The 16,444-nt window shown below is 47.3% G+C and overlaps 1 protein-coding gene and 2 pseudogenes across 1 annotated transcript in view; 2 read left to right on the top strand and 1 right to left on the bottom strand.

Moving 5' to 3' along the window:
• The window catches only part of LOC126496769 (signal-regulatory protein beta-1-like), a 73,193-nt gene extending 57,177 nt beyond the window's left edge, over positions 1-16,016 (bottom strand). Inside the window, exons 1-2 of the mRNA XM_050134374.1 lie at positions 15,422-16,016; positions 55-3,865 (exon numbers count right to left, since the gene is read on the bottom strand). The gene's annotated coding sequence lies outside the window, so the exon portion shown is untranslated. The remainder of the gene's footprint in view (positions 1-54; positions 3,866-15,421) is intronic.
• On the top strand, positions 2,641-9,496 carry LOC126494934 (60S ribosomal protein L39-like; annotated as a pseudogene).
• LOC126494932 (glyceraldehyde-3-phosphate dehydrogenase-like) lies at positions 9,376-10,217 on the top strand (annotated as a pseudogene).
• Positions 16,017-16,444: the final 428 nt, after the last annotated feature.

Below are 16,444 nucleotides of genomic sequence, written 5' to 3'. Positions count from 1 at the left end.
CAAGAGCTAAAAACAGTCATCCGTTCATTCCACAAATATTTATTGCATAGTCACTTCCTGTTGGTCTCTTGGAGATGATCTTGTCTCAGGATGGGAGAAAGGTCTCAGTTTGAAGGCCAACCACAGTTGGTGGTAGATAAGTGGAGCACCGTGTTGAGAAGCATTCTCAGAGATCTGAGAATCCAAAGTGCTCGCGGGAATGTGATTAACAATGTCAGGCATGAAGCAATAAAAGAGGGAAGAAGCCACGACTCCTGGGGCTCCTTGAGCTCCAGAAAGAGGTGGGGAACCTGGAGTTCAGACAGCATAGGGAACCCCATCATTCTCTCTGTGTCTTTTGTGAATGGAAGGGCCATTAATAGGAAACCAGAAAATGGAGCCTAGTCCCAATTAAGGAATCTTCATGAACATGTTCCAGGAATCCCTAACTGCCAGTCTTGAAGCGTTGCATATCACAGAGCCAAGTGCTCTATGACCCAAACCTTTGCCATCAGCCAGGGCTGTCCATATTTGCATGACCACGATTTGCATAGACCTTATTTGCATGCCAGAGATTGCAAAACTGGAAATTATGTGCGTGGCAACTCATGTTAATCTCCTAGACTGTACACCGGCTAATCTGAGCTGTATGCCCCCTTTCATGTCGTGAATGACATGCTAGGCAATTGTGCACAAGACACTCATCCTAACCGAAAGTGCTTCTCTAACATGGACACACTGCCCCCCAACATTGTGTGATAGGCAGAACTCTAATTGTACCTCAGACTGCTGCCCTCTGGCAGTATACTCAAAAAACTATTTTCCCTATTTTATTGTAGATGGTAAAAATCATTCGCCACCTGTGTCTGTCAAACCCTTGCTGATCATAGGTTGTGTACACCTGTTCACTACCCTGTCGATCTCACCATGTTAGACCCTGAGCTAGAGGGCACCTCTCTACCTCCTCCCCCGCCCCCATTAGTCTCCAGGTTCTTCCTCTTTCCTGGGCCTTTGAAGGGGTTAAAAAGATGCAGAAGTCCCTGGCCCTGAACCAAGCCTGGAACCCAATTCTGTCTGAACTCACAAACCAGTTATTTTTAAAAAATCCAAAGAGAAAAGGAAGAAAGAAAAAAAAAAAAAGAAAGAAAAAAAACCCTGACTGTTCCAGTCACTGTACCAGCCAGCTGAGAGAATAGAGATTTGAAAGGAACAAAGGGTTTCCTCAAACATGCAGATCAAGGGCTTGGCTTAGGTGGTAACCAGTAACCTACCACCGTGTGCTTTCTGACAGAACCTTCAGAATGGCGGCCTCTGTTCCTGCCCCAGTCCTGGCAGGGGGATGGGGAACCCAGGGACACTCTCCTCCCATGCCCTGAGGTCAGCAGCTTATAATCAGACTCTGAGCACTGCAAAGTTCCTGTCGCCGTGGCACATGCAACTCCAAACCGACCTTAAGGACATTGTCGTCCGCCTATGAAGCGTGAGCGCCGGCTCCCCGGGTTTTTCCTGTTGCCGTCCTTCCCTTTCACCCCTGGCATTGAATTTCATCTTAGGACAGCCTTCAGAGCCTGGGAACAGGTGGCTTAGAAGGAGCAAACAGGGAGAAGGAATCTACCTGATATTCTTGGACACAGGACCAATCTAGAGTCTGGGGCTCTATAAGGGTGTCTCAAACCAAGTACAGGATCCTTTGTTTAAAAGTAGAGCTATGACCCTGAGCCATGGAGACTTCTGGGCCCGGGCTGCAGCTGAGGGCCGTGTCGGGGTTCATGGTCCTATCATAGCCCAGGACTGAGTTGATGTCCAGGGTTCTTGTTTTCATGGTAGACAGTGCAGAAACTGGGTCTGGACCGAAACCTGAGGCCATGTTGTTTTCCGAAGGTCAGGAGGCCACCGTAACTGTGCAGACCTGAGTACTCTGCGTAGCAACCCAAGGCCTTGGTAACACCCAGGCTGAGCTGTAGCCTGGAGCCATGTCTGGGTGTGTGACCCTGCTGCAGCCAAGGTCTGTGTTGCTGTCCATGGCTCCTGGTACTACCAAAGGCCAGGCACATACCAGAGATCCGGGCTGCCACCTGGAGTCACGCTATTTTACAACGGTCACCTTGCAGCTAGAGCAATGCAGATCTGAGTGGCCTGTGCAACCTCCTGGGGCCATAGTGACATCCAGGCTAGGGATGTCACCCATGACCATGTGTAGGTCCAGGGTTCTAGGGCAGCCTGGCCCTATGGTGATGTTCATGATCCACATTGCCACTAACACCCCCCTCTGCCTCTAGACCACCACCTGTAGCCATTTTGGGGTCTGAAGGAGATGTTGCTGCTGGATCATGCCAACCTCAGTGGTTTGGGCTGCTACCTACGGCCATGGTGTTGTCAGGGTCTGAATTGCTGCCTAGGTCCATGTCTATATCTGTGGCCCCACTAGAGCCAGGGTCTGCATCGATGTCCAAGGCTCTGGTTACCACCGAAGGCAGTGCAGATGCCCAGGCTGACACCTGAGGCCATCTTGGTGTCCTCAACCAGCGTGGCCAGCACTGCCACCCAGGGCCATATTGATACCCGTACCTGAGCTGAGGCTTGGGGCCATTTCCGAGTCAGTGGCCCTGCCACAGCCAGAGTCTGGGTTGAGGTCTCTGGCTCCCATTGCCATTGGGCCAAATGGCGGCCGGAGATCTGAATCGCCACCTGGGGCTGGGGTGGCGACCAGGGACCACACTGCTGCTGGCCACATCTGGATCTGAAAGGCCTGCGCTGCTACCTGGGGCCATGGTGAAATCCAGCTCCAAACTACTGCCAGTGACCACTTCTGGCTCTGTGGTCCTGCCATAGTTGGGGTATGTGTAGACGTCTGTTGCCCATGTTACCACAGGGGGGCATGTAAAACATGTGTCAAAGTGCGAGGGCTCTGCTGAGCTGGCCCCACCCCTCACTGGCCCAGAGTGACCTGCTCCACACACACAGAGGAGAGCCTGCCCTGAAACTCCCCAGACCTAGGATAATGGACCCTGAAGATTCCTGCTGCTAATAAGAGAACTGGCTTTCCACATTTGCTCGTCCCCACTCCTCACCTTGGGCCTGGGAGAGCCCGTTCCACCCCTCACCTGAGAGGAGTGGTCCTAGCAGCTTGAACTGACCACTTCAGCTACCACCCAGGCACACATCTGTAACAGGGGAGTGCTTGTTCGCTTCCTGACCACTAAGACCGGAATAATCACACAGAAACTGTCTTAATTACAACACTGCTTGGCCAATAGCTTAGGCATATTTCTAGCTAATTCTTACATCTTAAATTAACCCATTTCTATTAATCTGTGTATCACCATGTGGCTGTGGCCTACTGGTAAGGTTCCAGGGTGGCTGCCTCCTGCCACCCAGGGCGACGGCAGGATATTGGAGATGAAAGTCGGTGGGGGTCCAGTATTGATGATGTACCAAAGTCAGAGACCTTGAACCTGACCTGACCATTTGCATGTAAAGCTGTTCGGACAAAAGGGTCTACTGCATGACACACAGCAGCTGCCAGTGCTGCTAAGATGAATGACAGGGGCCTGGGGTGGGGGAGGGGGGAAGGCGGAGGCGAGAAGTATTTTTCTTTCTTTTTTCTTTTTGTTTATTTTTATTCTTTTTTAGCCTTTTTGGTGGGGGGGGGCACTACCAGAGTGACTTGTGGACATGGAGGAACTAGGAGATGAGTGGGACTGGGGTGCGTTGTGTGATATTTCCCCCCAAAAAATCAATAAAAATGGAAAAGGAAAGAGCAGAGCTATCGCAATAATCATAATATCGTTAGGAATGTCAATAAGGAGCACTTACAATGAACAGGAACCCCGCGGAGCACTTTGTGTGGCTCATCCTTACCAGGGTTTCAGGACTATTGTCACCTCTGTGGGACAGATGAGAAAACAGGTTCAGAGAAGAGCAATGGCCTACAGGACCTCACAGTGTGAGCCAGTGGGGTCAGGACCCTGGCCGGATAAGCTTGACTCTGGAATTCTCTGCCTATCCTCAGACACACTAAAAATGCTGACACTTCAGCATGAGAGGGAACTGACTCACCGCAGGATGGAGGAACAAGTACGTGCTCACATTCCTCCCTTGGGCCCCAGCTTTCTCGTTTTTTTTCTCAAGGGTTTCCGTTTGAAAAGTATAGACCTCAAAGATACTGTCTCAGCCAGGCCCAGAGAAACAACATATCTCCTTTCCTAAGAGGGACAGAGCGTGAAGCCAGAGCATTTCCCTTCCTCCCTGCCAGACTCGGTTTCCTCAGCCAGGCCTTCCTTGGCTCTCTTCCGGAAAGTCGTCAGCGATCTGCCAATCTGTTGCTATTAAACGCTCAGCCTCTTAATTGTTGCCAAACGCTGCCCCTGATTCCCACACTCTGGCTCTATCGCTTGCCCAGGTATCTACGTAGTCTGTTCCTTGGTCTATTTGCTTCAGCTCTAGGCTTCATCAGAACAGCAACCTTGTCCCTTTTGAACAAAGCGACAAAGTCTCCTTATACCCTTCATGAGTTCCTACCCTCAACGAACAGGGGCTAAACTGCTGGTCTTGGCGCTGCTCCATCTTCTCCGCCTCCCTTAACAACAGGACTCAAGACAAACCAGATTTTCTACTCCAAGCTCTTGTTCTTCTCCCGGCTTCTCTTCCTTCTTTTCTCTGCAGCTCAAAAGCCACTCCTACCCCCCCCACCGTGGTCTTTTTGTATCTCATCTCTAACCCCTCCCTCCACGAACACCACGCCAGTATGTTGTCCACATCAATGCGTTTCTAGAGTGTTGCCTCTGCCAGCTTGCTTTTGCAAACTAGAAAACTCCAATTATCATTCCTCCATAGAAACATCAAACTAACACACTCAGGAGCAGGATGAATAGATGCAAAAGCTCTGGATAACAACTAAAGTTTATAACAACCAAGTATACATCCAGTTAAGGAACAGCGGCTTTCGAAACAGTGGGAGTTCTCTGGCCTCTGTTGGGCTCAGCTCCAATGTTTCCCTAGTGCAGCTGCTGTACTGGACTAGACGAGGTAGCTGTCCTGCTCCTGGTTTTCTTCCTGCAGACCTTACTCACAACACGCCAGCATGTTGCGATGCCACTTGCATGCTACTCTCTGTTTATTTTGACTCTGATCTCTCTCAAGCAGAGACTACCCACGGGCTCTGTTAAAGAAACAGGAGCAGGACACCCAATAGACCACAGATGCTGTGGCCAGACTGTGGAAGGCATACATAATAAGCCATCTGTGACCCTGGGCAGAAGCCGGGGACTTCAGGGCTACTCGGCACCATGGCATGTGTAGTATGAAATGCACATGTATGTTCAGAACCAAAGCTTCCATGAAGTTCCACGCAACATGGGCGAAACACTACCTGAAACTTCAGATTCGTTCCAGTTTGGTTTTGATGCATGGCTCGTTGTTACGCATTCGGCAACCTTTTGCTGTTGCCAGATTTTCCCGCCTCCCACATTCAGCTGTGCGATCTTACATGGGGTGACGCTTACAGTTTAAGAAGTCGGGTATGTGTAATCCCTGTGAAAGTCAGGAAGAAATAGCTGCAGTCTGACAGGTCATAGAACTACAGCATGGGTAGAACATACTTTAAATGTTCATCAACAGGTGAGATCAGGTATATTCAGTGTGGGGTGGCTCACCAACATGGCTACCTAAATAAGACCTGGGCAAGGATGTCACCAACAGATATGCTAACGTGGAAGACAGAGTGATCACAAAACCTCAGCCTTAGACAAAGAACTGCCTGCAACTAAGGAATGTTGAGAGTAGGAGTAGAGTCTTCCTCAGGGAGGATACAGCATTATTTATCCAAGACCAATGGTCAGCCTGAAAACGTGTGTGTGTGTGTGTGTGTGTGTATACGTATATATGTACACACATATATATGTGCATATATATAATTATACAGGCTGATCAGATTGCATTTATATATTAAGATATGTATTGTGTGCTTATGCATATATGTAACAGTAATTAAAGAAAAAAGGGCAAGAATTGAAAGAGAGCACGGGGGTTAGAGAGAAGGGGTTTAGAGGGAATAAAGGGAAGGAAAAATGATGTAATTATACTATAATCTTAAAAAACAATAATAAATATTTTCCATCATAGGTGATTTGTCTTTATGAGGCTATTTTAATGTAAAAGAATGAATATGTGACTGCTAACTATGTTGGTATGTTATTATAAAAGCACACATTAGTTTATGGAGAGTCTGGGCCATACTTATATGGCCGTGTGTGGCCATTGAAACATTATGTTTCTCAGAGAGAACACGGCGGAACCTGAGGTTTTCTATAAAATAATCCAATGATGTGACCAAATCAACTCCCCTCATTTTGACAGACTGCAAAAGCCTCCTAGGAATTTTCAGTGAAATGTTAACTTGAATCTTTATAGCTTTAGTCTACAATAACTGTTTTTAACTTCTGGAAAGTAGCAGTTGTGAAGGTATTTCTTGTTAGTTTAGCTTGGTCAATAGGGAGGTTTTTTTTCTTCTGAGGAGGAGTCTTATTTGTTGTTACTTTGCTACACTGTTGAGTTTTGGAGGTAAACAGAGATGTTTAGAGTCCTATAAGCCGCGTTTGGTGATTGTCAGCATCACTGTTTTACTTTAATAACTTTGAGACTACTGACTAAAAGCTAAGATGTGTGAGGGTAAGAGCTACTACCATAAATTCAATGTCTTGAAAAGACAAAGATATAAAACTAGAAGATGCTAACTGGTGACAATATGAAACAGGTGTTGTTGTGTCCCAAATAGTGAGACGTGGCTGTGTCAAGCTTCATCAGACTCTAACTGGAAACATTTAAATTATATCCTGAAAATTCCTCAGAAATCAAGGAGAGAAAAATAGTATCTTTGATCAGGATCGATATGTGATTTATCAAAGAAAACTAAAAGACCGTGGGGCAGCCCTAGGCACCATCAGTAACACTGCCACTTGGCAGAAAACAAGCCGGGCACACAGCTGGAGTCGGCTTGGTTTAATCTTTGAATAATCTTGGCTCCAAACTAAGGAAAGATCCCCAGTCATCCACACTTGTTTTAAAAGGAATGTGTGCATCATTGCCAGGCATGGTGGTAAGCATCAGTAACCCCAGCTCGCAGAGAGAGACAGGAGGATCACTGCAAGTTCTAGGCTAGCCTGGTCTACATAGCAAGTTTCAAGCAAGCAAATACTACAGGGTGATACCTTGTCTCAGAGAATGAAACTGTAACATTTAACAGCCGGGATAACGGGAGTGGTGGGTGGGTGGGGGATGAGTAGCAGGGGAGTATTCTGGGAAAAAAAGTATCAAAACACACTAAAGAAAAATGAGAAATAAAAACAGAACTACAAAAGAACCAGTTAAATACAGAAGAAAGTGGTTGAGGAGGAAATGGAGGGCAAAATACCAGAAGACATGGAACAAGTAAAACAAAATGGCAAAAGTAAGTCTCAGTAACTCAGTTAAATGTAAATGGGTAAACTTTCCGATCAAAAGGCATACACACACTGAGCTGGGAAAATGGCTCAGTGGGTAGAGCACTTGCCACACAAACACCAAGTCTGGGTGAAAGTCCCAGGACCCACATAAAGCCAGGCAGTGGTGTGTTCTGTCATCCCACTCCTGTGGCAAGACAGAGGTGCAGACCAGAGATTCTCAGGAAACTTAAGGGGCCGATCAGTCTGGTGTACACAATACCAGACAACACAAGAACACTCCCTTAAACAAAGGGGTGGGGGTTGAGGACTGACTCCTGAGGCTGTCCTCTGATTCCCATACAAACACCACGGTGAACATACATATGTGTGCTCACAAAAACACACATGCACACACATCATACATGCACAAAGGCATAAGCCGATGAATGGATTCAATTAAGATAAAAATTCAACTATCTGGTGTCTATAAGAGATTTTCCTCGGATCCAACAATATGCACGAAATGAGAGTAAAATGATAAAAAAGGTATTTCATGTAAAGGGTGACCGAGAGAAATCTGGGGTGATTATACCGTCATATAATATGCCCTTTAAATCAATTGTGACTTTAAGAGAGATACAGAGGAACATTATATATTTATTTCTGAAATGTCAATATGCTGAGAAGATGTGAGGCTTTTACGCAGACATGCAGCAAATGGCAGAGTCACCCTTTGAATGTGAGTCCTGAGGGCAGAAACGCAGTGGGGCTCATTCCCTTCTTAGATGCAGCCCCGAAACTTACTATACGTGTTTGCTCAATTCCCACCGTCCCCAGCAAGAGTTAAGTTCTGCGGATTGTTGCTGGTCATCAAGAAAGAACACAGATTCTTGGACAGGTAGATCTAGCTTCCCCAGCCAAGCATTCCAAGGTTTGTGAGTACACATCAGGGGAACCTGGAAGCTCAAAAGGCTTTTGCAATTGGAGCTGGTGCATCCTAGGAGGACACTGAAACCCAGACAGGTAGGGTACCAACTGAAGGTCACACAGCAAGCTAACCGTAAAGGGAGCATTCAGACAGACTCTCCATCACCCTGCCTGTCACATGCCGTTTCTTTAGGATGCTCCCCATACTCTGTGATTCCTCTGTCACACCTCTCCGTCCACTTCCCTTGTCACTGCCCACTTTCAATGGTGCTCGGTCCTCTGCCCTCTGCCACAGAAGGCCAATGACAGCCTTTTCTGTATTCATGTTATACAAAATGAAAATTTTACTCCCATGGTGGCCTTATAGAGTTAAAATAAAACTGTCAGGCCATCAAGATGACTAAGCAGGTAAAATAACTTGCCTACAAGCCTGCAAATCTGAATGGTAGTCTGGGGAACCACAGTGAAAAGAGGCAACTGACTCCTAAAATTTATCTTTTGACATGCACACGCACACCACGGCACACAAATGCCCCCCCATGTACCGTGAACATGAATAAGCAAAATGATAGAAATAAATAAAAAATCTTTAAAAAAAGGTTCTCGAGCCGGGTGATGGTGGTGCACGCCTTTAATCCCAGCACTCGGGAGGCAGAGGCAGGCGGATCTCTGTGAGTTCGAGGCCAGCCTGGTCGATAAGAGCTAGTTCCAGGACAGGAACCAAAAAGCTACGGAAAAACCCTGTCTCTAAAATCAAAATAAATAAATAAATAAATAAATAAATAAATAAATAAATAAGATTCTCGAATCCTGTTCTTCCAGTTAGGACCTCCTCCTCACCTTTCCTGCACTGTCATGTACTGTATGCCTGACTCAGCTTCTTGCTGTGTCTTCTCACAAGACTTTCAGAATCAAGTGATTCCTGGCCAAGATCCAAGAGCAAAATCGTCCTGTTCCTCAGTGGATTAGGATGAAAACTGGTAACAAATTTAGGTACAACTCCAAGAGAAGACACTGGAGGAGAGCAAAGCTGGGTCTGTAAGGATTCATGCAGTGGCACCACAAAGTTTATATTGAATCATGGTCCTCCATCAGTCCAATCAGATGGAGTTCAACATTTTCAACCTGGAGACTTGGTCGTGTTTAAGTTGGAGTTTGTCCGGTAATAAAATATAGGAACTTTTTAAAAAATTCTCTTTTAGGCTGTCCACTCCTCCCTGTTTCAGAGACAGCCATATCTTCTCATGAAGTGCCAACCTTGTCCCCAAGACTTGAAGGCGAAGTCAGAGTAAATGGATTTGACCATATTGGGCACCTGGGTACCAGAAATGCTACCGCATCTGGAAAAGTGAAAATTGTTGCCATCACTTACCCTTTTATTGACCTCAACTACATGGTCTCCATGTTCCAGTATGACTCTACTCATAGCAAGTTCAATGGTACATTCAAGGCTGGGAATGGGAAGCTTGTCATCAATGGGAAGGCCATTGGCATCTTCCAGGAGCAAGATGGTGCCACCAACATCAAATGGAGTGACGCTGATGCCGAGTATGTCGTGGAGTCTACTGGTGTCTTCACCACCATGGAGAAGACTAGGGACCACTTGAAGGGTAGGTCAAAAGTGTCATAATCTCTGTCCCTTCTACTGATGCCCCCATGGTTGTTATGAGTATGAACCATGAGAGGTATGGCAACCCACTCAAGACTGTCAGCAATGCTTCCTGCACTACCAACTGCTTAGTCTCCTTGGCCAAGGTCATCCATGACAACTTTGGCATTGTGGAGGGATTCATGACCATAGTCGACAACATCACTGCCACTCAGAAGATTGTGGATGAGCCTTCTGGGAAGCTATGATGTGATGGCCGTGGGGCTGCCCTACTCTTTTAAATATCATTAATAAAGTTCACTGGACCCACAAGAAAAAAAAAGGAAGAAGAAGAGTTCTCTTTTAGGCTTTATTTTACAGATGAGATAACTGAACTGGAAAGCAACCAGCCAGTTGTGGTTGGGGTTTATGTCAACACGACACAAGCTAGAGTCATCTGAGAAGAGGACGTCTCAACTGAGAAAACGCCCCCATCAGATTGGTCAGTGGGGCAGTTTCTTGATTGGTGATTGATGTAAAAAGACCTGGCCCACTGTAGGCCATACAGTTCCTGGGCAGGTGTTCCTGGGGTTTAGAAAAAAAATTGAGCAAGCCAGTGAAAGTGAGCCAGAAGCTGTGTTCCACTGGTCTTGGCCTCCAAGTTCCTGCCCTGACTTCCCCTCATGAATGACTAGAAGCTGTCAGGTGAAGTAAATCTTCCTCCCCAAGCTACTTTTGGCTATAGGGCTTTATCACAGTGATAAAAACCTAGGTAAGACACCAGCCAATGAAGCTACTTGGGTCTAGAGCCAAGCCCAGCCTCCTGACTTTGAAGTCCTCATCTGCCCTCAGAAGTAGTACCCCTAACAACAATCTATAAATATTTGTCCTTATACCCACAGATAAATGTAGGCTTGACCCCTCAACAAGTAAGTCTCTTTGTAATGGATGGAGAAGACAACAGAAATCCACAACCAATCAAAATGCGTAATTATGGAGCCCAGTTCCAGTGGCTACATCTACAAAATACTCTTGCACCTAAGACCCAGGGAAACTGCAGGAGAGGAGCAGAAAGACTAAAAGATAGAGGATCATAGAGTTTGCTATGAAACTGTGTCTTCTAGTAATATCAGAAGATACACCCATGAAGTCTCACCAACATGCCTGCCCAAATGTGTACCCAGCAAGGATGATACCAATGGACATGCCACACTGGATGGAGAAAAGCCCACGAGGGCTCAAACAGACACAAGAACTAAAGGCAACTGAGGAAAGCTGAGAGAGGTTATCTGGTACCAAATGGTCAGCCCTGCAAACATACATACAAGTACATCATATGGACTCAACAGGTTATATATAGGGACATATATGTATATACAAAATAAGAGTGTATATATTGAAGTAGAGCAAGGAGGGGTATATTGGGATGGTTTGGAGGGGCAAAAGGGAAGAGAGAAATGTTGTAGTTATATTATAATCTCAAAAATAAGATTTAAGGAAAAAGTATCGGGATAGTTGATTTACAAAACCTGATGCTTTCTGGTCCCAGTTCCCACAGAAAAACTGCCCCAATTCTGCTCCTTTCTCCTTAGACTTTTCCTTCCATTGTAGGATGACCACGAAGCATGAATCTCATTCTCCAGGACTAGAACACATAGAAGAGCACGGAGCTACCCACGCCTGGACAGCTTTAAGCTCTCTAGGGCTCAGGGTCCTTGTCAGTTGATAGGAACTGAGCCAAACATTGTGCCGGTGTGTCTCTAGTTCAGCGAGGCCACAGACATCACATCATTATGCAGTGAAAGGTGCCGAGCCTGCCAGGAAGTGGCTTGCGCAAGAACACTGCTACGGTCTGTTTGTACCAAAGTTCAGGTTAATGGGTGAGTCCCTCTCTACTGTGACATGCTGAGATGGGATGGAGCCTCTAAGAGGTGTTTGGGCCCTGCTAGTTTCTGTTAGAGCATCCTTACAAAAAGAGTGGCTCCTTTGCTCTGTCTCTTCTGAGCATAAATCCCCTGTCTTAGTTAGGGTGACTATTGCTAGGTAGAAACACCATGACCAAAGCAACCTGGGGAGGAAAGGGTTTACCAGCTTACAAATCCATCCAGGGGCTGAAAGAGTAACAGTCCATTTATGGGAAGTCAGAACAAGAAGTCAACAGGGCAGGAACCTGGAGGCAGGAGCTGATGCAGAGGCCATGAAGTACTGCTACTGGCTGCCTTGGTCCCCATGGCTTGCTTGACCTGCTTTCTTATGGAACCCGGAGCCACCTGTTCAGAGATGGGACCACACACAACGGGCTGGGCTCTCCCCCATCAAACACTAATTAGGAAAATGTCCGTCAGACTTGCCTATAGTCTGATCTTTCAGAGGTGTTTTCTCTGTTGAGGTTGCCTGTCTCAGATGACCCTAGCTTGTGTCAAGATGACATAAAACTAACCAATACACCCCCTTTCCTCCATTTCTTCTCCATGGTTGAAACATCAAGCACCCCCAAAAAAGCCTAGTAGAGTTTTGTTTCACATGCTGCCCTTCCCCCACTTTTAGAACCCTAGTGTAAATTAGTTAGGTATGCAAATTGTCTCAAGTATTCTATTATAACTACAAAACTGATCAAGACAAGATCTCATGGACATTAACTGGACTGTGCTTTTAGCTCCCTCGTTGTCTTGGGATTGCTTGCGCTGTTAGAAATCTGCAAACCTGAGGTGCCTGGTCATCAGAGCCTCTGGGAGTGTGTGGATTCCCAGGCTGCCTTGGCATGGCTTGCTTTGGTTTCCAGTGAGTGAGAAGCAGCGTGAGTTGGTGTGGGGAAGCCCAGGATATTTTTGCTCAAAGCACTTGCTCAAAGCCTGTTCTGGATGAGCCTGACCCGCACAGGAATGGAGAACTCAAGAGTTATAGGACCTCCCTGGGCCCTGGGGTGTGGTCCTAGGTGGTCAGAGTTCAGCATCGCCTCCTATTGCTCAGCAGCAGCACAGTCAGCAGTGGAGGCTGCAAAGGCTGTTGGGAGAGAGCTTGGATCCTGACAAGACCAAGCGTGAGCAGCGGGCTTCCAGCCCCCCAGGCTCTCACCCATGAGGTCTGCAGTTCTCTCCGCCTGGTCCGTGGATCCTCATCCTTTTTCTGTCAGTGAAGAAGCTATTTACTCCCAGAAAGTCCATTGTTCCCAGGTAAGATCCATCTCCGTGGTAAAGAGCCTCCCTCTCCCCTTCTCAGGAGACAAAGAGTGAGAGTCCTATGCTCAGAGCCTGATCCACAGAAGGAAAGAGGACTTACAGGCGACGCTGGCTAGCAAGCCCTGCTGGAATAGCAGGGACACCTAGTCCACAAAGGCAAAGTTCAGAGGAGCCTTTGTCAAGACTCAGCCCAGATCTTTTCTCTGACATTCAGGCTAGGCGTCGTTCTTCCCAAACTCCCACAGTTCCATGAGCTTCCTCTTGATTTAAGTTTACACACACCATCCTAACAAAACACACTGACACTACGTTCCAATGCAATAACATATTTTAGCATAATGCCCTAAAATCCTATTACAAACAGAATGTGCGAACACAGATTCGTGTTTTAATTCAACATTTTAAAACACAATTCTTACCAACATTCCCGTCTAAAGCTCCAAGGCAACCCACCTTCTAACAGATAGCATGACCCAGCATCTGAGCGCAGACTCTTAACACAGAGAACACAACATTTAGACTCCTAATAAAAAAAGAACAAGGTCTGTGCTATCGGAACACAAGTCTATCTCAACTCTCTGAAACGTTACTCTAAGGTACCCTTTAGCGTGGATGACTCTGGATATGTGTTGAGCAAGGTGCTGTAGAATCCAAGCCAAGCTCAGAGCTCATGGCTTCCTTACTGGCTATTCACCACGGTGTGTGACCCTGGATGCCATGGTTGTGAGGCCAGAGCACTCCCTAGTTCTGACCCTCTCAAAGACCCAGGCAGCTACACCCATCTGTATAGCAGCGACAGACTTTCTAAAGCCTCTGACTTCCCTTCTTCTCTCCCTGTTCATTATTCCCTTCCCCAGGCTTCTGTGAGCTGGGGCGGGTTTGGGAGCAGGGTGGGTAGGAGGAGAACTGGGGATCAGCCCTTGAATACACCAGCCTAGGCCTTCCTTACCATCTGGGTTACAGCGTAAAGATAGAATGGACCTTGGGGCAGTGTGAGCTCCTTCTGGCCTTTGGGAACTATAGACCCCTCTGGGCCTTCTGGTCCACCTGCGACTTTCCAGCAACAAATTGCCTTACTAGTAGGCACACTCCAGCCCACTCTTTCCCTGCTTTGGCCCTTGCTCTCCCCATGCCCTGGGCCCATGCCCCCTAATTTCCCATGGTGTATTCAGGAGCTTCTGTGGGTCCCTCCTGCTGTAGGCTCCTCACCAGTGGCCCCACGGGCTGAACTATGTTGCTGCAACCCTATTTCTTTTAATGGATTCTCTTCCCTAGGCCAATTTTCATTTCTAGGCAGTCATTCATTTCTATCCTTCTTCATACTGCAGTTCTCAGCAAAGGCTGCTCCTAGAATCACTCTGCTTAAAGTCTCGTGGCCCTAGCACAAGACATAGCTATCCAAAAAGTCAACATTACCCCGAAAATGATTCTGCTGTACAACTAGAACCCAGAGCTTTGGGCCGAATATCAGCTCCCAGAGGCCAGGACCGCTTCTGTCTTGCTCCTCTGTGTCTGACAACCAGGAGAGTAGGTGTCAACAAGAGCTGTCCAGTCACTAAGCCATATAATCAAGCACGCCCACTTGCAAATCTTCCACATAGGGCAGCGGTGGCACACACCTTTAATCCCAGCACTCAGGAGGCAGAGGCAGGTGGACCTCTTGAATCTGAGGCCAGCCTGGTCTACAGAGTGAGTTCCAGGACAGTCAGGGCTACACAGGGTAACCCTGACTCAAAACTCAAAAAAAAAAAAAAAACTTCCACATAGAAAAAATAAATAAAAATAGCATGTAAGTTTTCCCAGTGAAAAGTGAATTTCTTCCTGCTCTGGGTTAGGTTGTCAGAAAAGGCCAAGCCCCTTAGCTGGGGTGGGGGAGGGACATTCTCTGCAGACAGCATAGCGGTACACAGGGCCAGGGGTATGGCCAAAATGCTAATTCTCAAACATGACAGAGATTTTCTTGCCACCTTGCCCAATTGTTAACTTGTACCATCACCTGGCCGGTGTCTTTCCTCCCTAGAGCGTCAGTTTCTAACTCAGCGGGAATGAGCACCCTGCTTCCTGCGCAGGGGTGACATTGAAAATCAGATGAGACACCAGATGCAAAGCGGCGTCCTGAAGCCCGAGAACCCTCTCCGCATCCAGCCTGTGTCTCGCTGTTATTAGACTGCAGCACGTCACCGAATCTGTACAGCCGAAATTGTCCTGCAGCTATGCGCTTTCCAAAGGTAGCCGGAGGCTCAATCAGTCCAAAGTCACCTGACCTAGAGCCGAGACCGGCTTTGCCTCTCCCAAGGCAAGGAAAGAAGCGAATTAAGGCTCCTGACCTGGCAAGTCCCAGTCGGCAGGATCTGAGGATGCCCATGTCCAGGCATGCCAGGTGGCCAGGAAGGGTGAAGAGCTTACTTTCATGACTGTCTCACCGCTCTCGATTGTTTGCTTACGAGAGGGGAGGAGGTGGTGGGAAGCTGGGCCATCCAGTCACACGGGGTGAGTTGTCTCACAGCCAGCCAATCCCGTCTGCCAGAGCTGGCGCTGGAAAGGCCCTGGCCCCATCTTGCCAGGACACTTTATCTTTGTCCCAGAACACAAAACGAGCCTTGTCTTGGCCCCTGCAGCACCGATTCCACATGCTCCTGACTGCCCCGGTCCTCGGCCCCTGGAAAGGCGGACTTTGTCCAGTCAAAAGACTAACTTGTTTCTTTTTCATCAAAATGTGGTGGCTGACCTGGCTGATTTATCTTGGGAAAAGTGGTGAATGGGGGAGGGGAATGAGGTGACAAGGATGGGCACAATCCGAAAAGCCACGTAGACTGTCTCACTCAGGGGTGGGCTCTTAGCTCGTACCAAGACAGAGTAATAGCTGTGTATTGAGGGCAGTTTCAGCGGCTCAAGATAGTCCTCAACCTTACTAGGAACACAGACGCCACCGTCAGATAGTCTGTTTGTTTTGTTTTAGCCTTTGAAGTTTAAAAATAAAAATTGCTTTTGAAAAGAAGCAACTTGTTATCATACCCGAGTATGAATTAGTTCTCATGAAAACAAACGGGTCAGTTAGTAGCAGGGCAAACTGGGCACAAATGGAGCCAGTATAGGTTAAAGATGCGAGAGTCGGAGACAGGAGGGAAGTAGGTGCCTGTGCATATGCGTGCACTTGCACACAAAAAATGCACATATGTTCATTTATATGTGCACACACACAGCACACACATATGCTCATATACACAGAAACACATGAAAATAGGGGCACATGCACACATTCTGCATACATGCACGTGAGCTCACACACACAGGGTGGCATATTCATATGTGTATCTCTACACATAGGCCCAGAGACAGCAAAGAGGCCA

The sequence above is a fragment of the Alexandromys fortis genome, unplaced genomic scaffold, assembly GCF_014885135.2.
Source record: "Alexandromys fortis isolate MF-2015 unplaced genomic scaffold, M_Fortis_MF-2015_v1.1 scaffold_6, whole genome shotgun sequence".
Lineage (NCBI taxonomy): Eukaryota > Metazoa > Chordata > Mammalia > Rodentia > Cricetidae > Alexandromys > Alexandromys fortis.
The sequence above is the reverse complement of the archived record's forward strand: the minus strand, read 5'-3'. Positions and strand labels throughout refer to the sequence as shown.